The 8,472-nt window shown below is 45.6% G+C and overlaps 1 long non-coding RNA gene across 1 annotated transcript; it reads left to right on the forward strand.

Moving 5' to 3' along the window:
• Window positions 1-1,673: 1,673 nt before the first annotated feature.
• Window positions 1,674-6,803, forward strand: LOC112581284. The gene is made up of 6 exons (XR_006547551.1): window positions 1,674-1,835; window positions 3,213-3,408; window positions 4,051-4,137; window positions 4,939-5,097; window positions 5,916-6,053; window positions 6,668-6,803. It is a non-coding gene; the product is annotated as an uncharacterized LOC112581284 (long non-coding RNA).
• Window positions 6,804-8,472: the final 1,669 nt, after the last annotated feature.

Here is an 8,472-nt window from a genome sequence, read left to right on the forward strand (position 1 = left end):
TTTTAAAAGACAGTTGTTGACTTCCTCACAGATAGTCCCGCATATGTCAGAGGCAGGTGTCCTGGGAGACGCTGGCATAGGTCGCAGGCTGCACCACCTGTCCCTCAGCCCTGAGTGTTTGGCCTCCAAGAGAACCCCCTCACACAGTCTCCCTGACCCAGGCCCCAGTGTGTATTCTCAGAGCATTCCCAGGGCCCTCGCCTGACTCAATGCACATTCGCCTCCCACCCCACAGGATTCCTGCACTGGTGCTCACCCGCCCACCCCCATGGTTTCTTCCTGATCTGACAGGATGTCAAGATGTTCTGTCTCAGGAGAACCTGAGGACGGTCTCACATCAAATCTTTAGTTTTGAGGGGCTGGTCCAAACCCCAGTGGCTAACAGGTATCCTTTAACACTAAACCTGGCTTTGCCTTTCTAACTTAAAAAGTAATTTCCCTAAAATGACCAAACACTGTTGTATTGTCAGAGTTCTTTGAACTGCAAGTGCCAAAACCCAACTCAAACCGATTTCTCAAAAGAAAGGTGAGGAGGTTAAGATGGGCCTCGATGGGCCTCAGGCATGGCTGGATCCAAAGGCTTCAACAAGGTCAGAAGGCCAGTGTCTCGTTTTGTTTCCATTTTAGGACACTGCTTACTCCTGTATCACCTTCATTTTCAACACTGCTTATGTCATGGGACACTTCCTAATCCCTTGCCCAGAAACCATATTTATAGCCAATCAGGGTTCTTGATCTTTGGGACTCATCTTTACCCAGCTGTGTCCTGGGGCCAGTTGCTTCACTGCTCCAAGCTCAAGCTTCCCTTCTGTGACATAGGATAATAACAGCCTTCAGCTCAGGCTTGATATCATGTCCGTAAAATGCTTAGCACAGACAAGAGTGAGTGTTTTAAGACAGAACTGTGGGGGATTCTGTTTCCCAGGGGCTAGGTAGTCAAGACTGGAGAAGAGAGACAGTTTACAAGTTCTCCCAACTGCCAATCTCAGGTGCAGAGACCAGCGTGCGTCTGTGCTCACAGCCTCTGGTAAGTCCACAGTGCTTGGGAGCCCAGGCAATCACATGGCCATAGGAAGGCCTGTTTTCTGATGGCGACCCATTAGGTCAAGTAAACCCCTCCTTCTTGCTGGACCTCCCCTGGAACTTGTAGAGTAGCCAGCCAGGAAGAGGAAAGATCCCCAGTGTTGAACTTTGGCTCTTAAGAGGCCAGAGGCCCAATGCCCTCACTCAGCAGCAGTAACAACAGATATGTTTACAGACACATTTAGGGGGCCTCCCTCTTATTCTAGAGCCTGTTCAGTTCTAGTGATTAATGTAAGTGGTCAATAACTACCTACTCACTAAAATGAACAAACCAACATGATAACATGACCCAGAACATACACTTCTGCTGTGATGAATGAGGCACCATAATGCTTGTTAAAGGAATAGTTGATGATCCACAGTAGATGAGCCATAAGTATTAGCTGAATGAGTAAGAAATGAATGACTGAATGAAGAGTTTATCAGTCATGGTTTTGGCTACTATTTCCCGTATGTATTAAGCTGACATTTGACTTGTTTTCTGTAGCTGCAATTCAGTCCCAACAAATGGATGATCTAAATTTAAGACTTGTTTTTATTTTCTGTTGTTGAATTTTAAAATAGACGATGCCACCATATGGATCGAATTCTGTCTTCAAATGGAAAGAGATATTTTCAAACATCCTTGAATTGCGCATGCAGAATGAGGGCGGCATGGTGCTTACATACCCACTAATCTCTGTTATGACATGTCTGCATGACGGAGAGGATCATACTCCTGGGTTGAGGAAAGGAGGGTCCACAGATGACACGTGAGTGGAGCCATCGCGTTCCTGTATATACTCGGTAGATATATGGACAGGCTGGAATAGGTAAATCTAATCCTTTGCCATTACTCATTTCACTTTCCTGAATTCTGTGGTATTTCCAAGGAGTGACTGCTTTTCTTCTGGGTTAAGTAGAAATCTTTGCCTAAGTCAAAACCACTTACTTTAAATACATTCGGAGACACCAGGATCTTTGGCCCTACGAGTGTTTCTCATGATTTCAAAGTCAATGAATTGTCACTTGACCTTAACGGACACTTACAGAACACTGAATTACAGATTAAACTAAGTGGAGAAAAGAAGCTTTTCTCCAAAATTCACTGATCTACTGAGACAGATTTGAGAAGTCATAACAGTGTCACTTTATTGAGCACTGATGATTATAGTGCCAATGTATACAAAATTAAAAGGACTTGGGATTTCATTCTGCTACTTGGAATTATTTGTGGTCCCTTTTAAGGAGGTCAAGGATATTTGCACAGAAGAAAGAAAATCTTGTCAGAGCCACTCTGGTTAAAATTCAGCAAGATGTGCAGTTGCTATGATGAGTCAGAACATTCTTGAAAAGTTATTAATAAAAAATATGCCTCAGCTTCCTAGATATTTTTTGCATAGGTTGGTATACCAAATAATTGACTAAATGGTAAAATTCTGTCCCTTTCATTTAGATATGTTGCTATTATGTTTCTTCTTACTAAAAAATGTTCTCCATCATTGGTTTGAAATTAAAAAACGAAGTGTCACATAGCTAAAAATAACAAGAAGAGATGTTCCTATTCTTAAGCAGTCTTGAGATGCCCAGGTGTGCTGTTCTTCTTCAGGCAAAGTCCATCTTAACACTTACCTTCCAAGTAGGCTTTCTAGGTGGTCATGAAAGGAAGACTGTTCACTGCTTCTTACCTGGAAAGAACAGATTTGAGCTGTACTGGAATCTACTTAGAACTGAATCTGTACATGAGCCATTCTAATGAGATTGTATTCTTCCACTAACTGGGTTTCACTGCCTGCTGAAGTCCAAAAATTTTGAAAAATAATTGCACTTTTCTAGATTTCCCTTCCAGAGAAAGGAACTTAGCTGAAGAATTTGAAAACCTGCTCTGACATACCCAGAAGTTGGACTGGGTAATGGGTTGTTTGGGAACAAAAGTAATTTTTAACAAGTGTAACCAAATCAGATTTCTAAACCCTAATGCACAGATTTAGGCACATGATATTGAAATTTGTGACCAATAAATAAATAAGGCAACAATAAAATTCCAGCATTTTCTCCTATCTCTCTGAAGAGAAAGTCAGCTTCTTCTGTGCTAATAAAGGGACTTGGGTTCTACTGCAAATAGTTAATCAATATTCTCCTAAACCCAGAATCAAGAGATGCAGTGGCCCACAGAGAATGCAAATGGGCAAAAAGACTCACCATGCCAGCTGCCTTTTAAAAGAAAATGCCAATTAAGGGAAAAAATCGCCTTTCCAAAGAAATGATATAGCAAAAGGGGAAGTAATGGAATACTGTCTTTCTTCACAAGAAACTATTTTTCTTATCAGACTCTTTCCGGTTATGGTAAGCCTTATATGGGAGAGGTCAGAGGGAAAGCGGGGGGCACATCTGGGGAAGCAGGGAGACATTAAAGAATAGTTTTGCCTTTATAGGTAAAGTATATATACAATATTAAACCCCTAATATTTAGAGTCATATTATCAATGCTCAGACTGCTGCTTAGCAGTTATGCAGCTATGAGTATGGCCATTCATTCATTCTGAGCATTTTCTCTCAGCCAGTCAATGGAGGTTACAGTCTGAAAAGAGAGAGGATATGCCTGCCCTTCTGCTGCTTACATTCTAGCAAGGGGAAGCAGAAAACAAACATGCATGCCGATGAAACAAGATCATTTTAGACCAGGGTAGAACAAGAAAATCATACAGAGAACCACTGGCCGGGTGAGCGGGGCTTCTCTTAGGTTGATGCGTATGTTGAGGTGGTGACCTGAATGCAGTGAGGGGACCCGGGTGGGAGGAACAGCTTTCCAGGCAGAGGGAACAGAAAGTGCAGAGGACACATTGCAGTGAAGCTGGCAGGCAGGCCACCATGTTTAGACTTTATCTGGTAAACTGGGAAGTCCGTGCAGGACCTCAAGCAGGGGAGTGATATGATCTGAGCCTCACCAAGGAGAGTGAGCCCTCATGTCCTCATCCCTCGATTCAGGGTTAACACGGGAGGAACACCAGACCGAGGCCTTTGCAAAGAGCAGGGAATCCAAAGGACGCTGTCCAGACAAGGTCAGGATTCACGGTGAGTTGCTGAGTGTGGATGCTGTGGTTGCTGATGGTGCTGCTGGAATGAAGGCAGGGAAGTCACGGCTTCCTAGCAAGCCAGAGAGTGAAATAAGGACCCATCTTTGACAGATCCATCAAAGTGAACCGGACTTGAATCAGGCTTTCCTGGTGTGGCTTATGGAGCTTACCTGAGCTCAGCTGGTAAAAAATCCGCCTGCAATGCAGGAGACCTCAGTGTGGCTTATTCCAGAGGTTTCCAGGTTTGGGGCATAGTGAAATGAATCAAAACATTTCAGGGAAAGACTCTTCCCACTAAGGTACACCTTTTGTGGAGCTGGCCAAGGCGAAAAGTGTGGGCACATTTGGGGAACCAGGGAGATAACTAAAAAAACAAATAGGTTTCTCACTATTTATAGGTAAAGTATGGTGGTTAAGCCTCTGTTATTTAGAGTCAGATTACCAGGGGTCAAACTCTTGGGTTTGAACACCAGAACTGCTTGGGTTTATAGAAATTGTGACCTCTTTGAACCTTTCTTTTTTTCCATATTGTGCAGATAATAACAAGATCTACCCTCATGAAATAGTAAAGATGAAACAAAGCAGTGAATTTAAAGAGTTCAGACAGGGGCTGGTATCTGGTACATAATAAGAGGTCGATAAATGTTACCTGCAATTATTACTATTATTCATTACTCAGTATTATCTCAGCATTTATCAGCCTCATCCATGTTGAATTCTACTGCACAGACCCAGTGGATCACATATAATTGTACCCCATACTTTTCTCTTCCCACACCACCATCCATACCCTCCGCAGGCAACTCATTTGTTCCAGGATTTTACTCAGAGACCCAGGGATGCATATTCCTTGTGTTGAAATCACTGCAGCCTTCTTCTCCATGGCCGGATCTGGAAAGAGGCCTTTTGGACATGATCTCAACTGTGAGAACATTCCTAATATGTTCCATGTTTACAGGTGAGGAAATCAGGGCTCAGAAGGGGAAGTGACCCCTGTAGAGTCACCAGGTCAGCAAGAAGCAGAACTGAGATTCAGACTCAGGTCTGTTTGACCTCAATGTCTTGTAAAACTAAAAAAAAAGCATCTATTCAACACCCCCAAATACCCCTGACACCCACACAGAAAGTACCAGTGACTTTAGGGCTCAAAATTAGAGAACTGTGATCAGGCCCAGCAAATGGAGAGCCCAAGGTTCTCAGAGAGACTCTCAGTCTGCCGGGTGTCACAAAGTGTCTCCCCGGCACCCCCACAGCCTCCCACCCAGGCCAGTGGTAACACAATGTGCTGGTATTACTTTGACTGTGGCCATGTGGCGGTGAGCAGCCCTGAGCCCCTTCCGGCCTCTTTGTCCTGTTTAGTGCTCCATCTGTGGGCCCCTCGCCGGCTGCCCGGCTGGTCTTGACTCTGAGGTGGAGGAGTAAACATCTCGGGAATCTTTATTAGTTTATTTCAGAAGATGGAGCCTGTTTGTCCCTGGGGCCCGTCCCTTTTTTATGGCCTCCAGCCCTTCTTGACAAATTCTAGTGACTGGAGAGAAAACCGCTTTCTACAGCGGATCATTAAAACACCACCATAAACCCAGGACCATAAAATATTATTTGCTGGGCATAAAAGGAGGGTAGATTTTCCCAGAATGACAGCCCAGCCCTGCTTTCTCCCACTGAGAAAGCCAGCACGGGGATGCGATCGTTCATAAATTCCTTATCTCACACTCTGTTTTGTGAAATAACCCTGGTGGGAGAGCAGCCAAAAATATTGATTTATTTGTTCCACAGGCTCAAAAGCATTTTTAATGAGTGGAGTATGGTGATGCCTTGCCAGTGTGTCTGCAGATGACTCAATCTGTATGCACACACCCAAATGCACACACGCTTGGAAAAGGGAAACCATGGAGTTGCACAAACTGGAGGCAGGTGAGACCAGAATATCTGAAGAGGGAGGTGAAGGGGCATCCATTTCCCTCCTTCTGGGTGGCTGCCTGTCTGCCAGCCAAACTGACCAACACCCATGGTAGGGCTGCTGCTTACAACAGGGCCCGCTTTGCAGAGGAGAACCTGATTGAAGGTTCACAGTGGATTTCACAGTTGGTTTCCCTTGACATTTTCCCCTGGAAAGAATTCCTTCATCCATTCATGCATTCATCAGATCATTCATCAAATACTACCAAGCACTTACTAAGTACCAGGTACTGTTCTGAGCAGTAGAGTGAATGAGAGCCGTGGAAAACACTGTTACCGAGCTTACTGCATCCTCCTGGGGTATAATCTCAGCACAGACATTATTAATGTCATCAGATAAAGTTCACAATCTTTTATCTGAACTCCTTGGGGATAGACTGATTTGTTGGAAATTTTAGAATTTTTTTTGAAAGATAAAATGGGGGCATATGATAATTTAGTTTGCAAATAGCCCCTGTGAGGTCTGGGGAAGTACCCAGTAACCCAACACCATTCGTATTTCTTCTGTGAAAAGTATGAACATTCACTTCAACTGGGATAAATTAAGACTCTAAATGATCTTGTCACAGGAGGTCCAGTTTCACCACCAAAGGAGCTTGAAAACCCATTTTCAGAGCTGCTTTTTGTAGAGGAGCAGGTAATGAGTGCCCTGTGTGCTGCCTGGCCCCTGCTAAGTCCTCCATGAGCTCTGCTGTTCATTCTCACTGCACCCCAGATTTTCAAGGTCATCTGTTTCATTTTTACTGCTTTCCTACCAGGTAGGTCATCATATTTCTGTTTCTCTTTGTTGTGTGGTGAGGTCATTATATTTCTCTGGTTTTTGTTTATATTGTAACAAAATCAATATTTTTGTTATTGTTGTCATAGGTGTGTGTTTAAGAGGATTCTGAGAGGCTAAATGACATGTCTAAAGTTTCACAGTTAGAAAGTGGCAATTTTAGGACTGGAACTCCAGACTTCAGAGTTTATACTCAGCCATAACCCAGCTCTAGTATTCTTCTCCAGGAAAGAAAAGACAGCAGAGCAGGAAATAAAAGTGCTGGGGCTGTGTCTACACACACTAACACAGGCAGTGGGAGAGAAGCAGGCAATTGTTCAGATAATTCCAGAATATAACAAGTTAAAAAAAAAAAAGAGGTTTGTGGTGAGGAAGCTGGTGTTTCTGGACTGATGGTATATGGGGGGGGGGGGGCAAATTCTGCCAGTAGGATCTTGTAAACATTGGCCTCCAGCACTTGGGTGACAACCCCCACCAGGGGAACTGTGTTCTTGGTCAGCTTACTTCTGGCCACTTGTCAGAGCCTCCGTGGGTGAACTGGGTCTGTGGGGCATCGCTGGGGCACCTGCCTGGGTTGAGAGTGTGCTCCCCACGGCCCGGATAAGCCAGGTTGCAACCACTGGGCCAAGGAACTGGAGAGGGAACTGCAGGGGCGGGGTGGGAGTGGGGGGTAGGGGGGCGGGAAGGGTGATGGCATGTCGAGCGGAGACCCCTCTTTGTTTAGACCCTCCCTCACATGGGCAGATCTAAGGCTAGATTATAAATTGGGAAATAGCCCCCCAAGTGGTCAAGGCCTAGATAAGGTCTAGCGGAAAGGGGATTCATGTGAATAGGCTGCGTCCCAAGGGGATCTAAGGTAAACGTGCAATGGCCCTTAGGTCTGCGCGCACCCGCGGTTAAACGAAGCGAGTTTCGCACTGCCATTTTGATGCGCCCAGCAGGTCAGGGCCTTGGAGGGGTGCAGTCAGCTAGGACAAGTCAGGGTCAGGAAGGGACTTGGGAAGCACCTGCGGCGATGCCCTGGGGTAGTCCGCCAGAGATGGGAGTTGGGGGGTGGAAAGAACAGCTACCATCCCACGTATGTGCCTTAAGGTCAAGTACATGCTGGAGTTACTGCAGAAATGTTGTGTGTGTGTGTGTGTGTGTGTGTGTGTGTGGGGTGTGGGTGTCCCTTCCACCTTTGGTTGGGGGTGGTGAGAGCTGAGAAGAGTAACTGTGTTCCAGTGTGAGACATGGTTTAACCTGGGTCGCCCTTGGCATGCTGGGTATAGGCGACACATCTGGCAACCCCACCCAAGCAGGACCCCCAAACCACAGGTGTCTGGAAGTGCCTGGAAGTTGCAGCGGAACCCGATTTTGCCGAACTTTGTAGGCTTCTCACCTGAGGTTGGGAACCAGTAAAGATCCAACCGGCAGGACCACGGGTCGCTTCTAGATGCACTGGGTCACAGCCAGATGCTCAATCACGACCGAGTACCCAAATCTGCTACACTGGGGGCGGTGCAGGGCTTGCGCACTTACCCTCTTTTCCAGCCCGGGGGCTTGGGGACCCTCCCCCAGGAATAAGAATGGGGAAGTGGTCCTCCTAGAGGTTCC

The sequence above is a fragment of the Bubalus bubalis genome, chromosome 21, assembly GCF_019923935.1.
Source record: "Bubalus bubalis isolate 160015118507 breed Murrah chromosome 21, NDDB_SH_1, whole genome shotgun sequence".
Lineage (NCBI taxonomy): Eukaryota > Metazoa > Chordata > Mammalia > Artiodactyla > Bovidae > Bubalus > Bubalus bubalis.